Source organism: Octopus bimaculoides, chromosome 26, assembly GCF_001194135.2.
Source record: "Octopus bimaculoides isolate UCB-OBI-ISO-001 chromosome 26, ASM119413v2, whole genome shotgun sequence".
Classification (NCBI taxonomy): domain Eukaryota; kingdom Metazoa; phylum Mollusca; class Cephalopoda; order Octopoda; family Octopodidae; genus Octopus; species Octopus bimaculoides.
Genome location: NC_069006.1, coordinates 4,696,777 through 4,698,011, shown reverse-complemented (window position 1 = coordinate 4,698,011; position 1,235 = coordinate 4,696,777). Strand labels below are relative to the sequence as shown.

Below are 1,235 nucleotides of genomic sequence, written 5' to 3'. Positions count from 1 at the left end.
AAGCACTAAGTCCACTTTGCTGAGTGGTTGGTGTTAGGAAGGGCATCCAGCTGTAAAAACCTTGCCAAAACTGACCTCACCTCTGCTTGGGCCACATAAAAAGCACTAAGTCCACTTTGCTGAGTGGTTGGTGTTAGGAAGGGCATCCAGCTGTAAAAACCTTGCCAAAACTGACCTCACCTCTGCTTGGGCCACATAAAAAGCACTAATTCCACTCTGCTGAGTGGTTGGTGTTAGGAAGGGCATCTAGCAGTAAAAATCCTGCCAAAACAGTCACAGATGTCTGGTGCAGACTTCAGCCTGGCCAGTTCTTGTGATACTGTCCCATCCATGCTAGCATGGAACACGGACGTTAAATGATGATGATGATGATGATGATGATGACACACACATATGCATGCATATATATATGTACGTGTATGTGGGTGGTTTGAATTCAAGTAATGGCTGTAAATGAACAGCCAATCACAAAAGCAATGTTTTCCCTAATCTTTTATGAAGACATATCTGGTTATGGAATATACTACCTTGCTTGGAAGCAAGTGTGGGTTGGCAACATGAAGGGCATCTGGCTGTAGAAAACCTGCCTCAAAAGATTCTGTGTAACCCATGCAAGCATGGAAAAGTGAACATTGTGTGATGATGTCACCCCTGAGGAAAATGTACACACACACACACACACACACTCCTGACTTTTTACCTTTTCCACCAATTACTGTATTTTAACGTATAAGGAACCCTTTTTTGTCAAAAATGAGGTTAAAAAAATATGGGAGTTTCTTAAACATTAATAGTATTATAATCCCTTACAAAACCTTTTTTTCCAAATTTTAAGCCCCAAAAATTAGGGGGTTCCTTATACACGTTAAAATACAGTATATGTGGGATTTAAAAGAAATGATCTCCCTTCCTTTAAAATTACTGGACCTTAAAATCTATAAAGTGGCCCTGTTTCTTCTGGCTGACCTCACTAAAATTCACAGGCCAAGGAAGTTTTATGGTCATTACATGAAAATCTTGACAAATGCTAACTACTCTAATTATGGTAGTTTTTTCTAGTTTCTCAGTTTAGAGAGAGTCTGTCATTGGGTTGACTGTTGTTGGAGTATCAAAGAGAAAGAAAATAAACAAAGAGGTTTGGAAATGGGAAATCTGAAAGAACACAAGAAAAAAATTACATAAAATGTACAAGAAAATAACATGAAAAAGGGACATGCAAAAAAAAAAAAAAAAAA

The 1,235-nt window shown here is 38.2% G+C and overlaps 1 protein-coding gene across 1 annotated transcript in view; it reads right to left on the bottom strand.

The window, feature by feature from the left end:
• The window catches only part of LOC106881569 (5'-3' exoribonuclease 1), a 75,659-nt gene that overhangs the window by 34,920 nt on the left and 39,504 nt on the right, over positions 1-1,235 (bottom strand). The gene's annotated exons all lie outside the window — the stretch shown is intronic.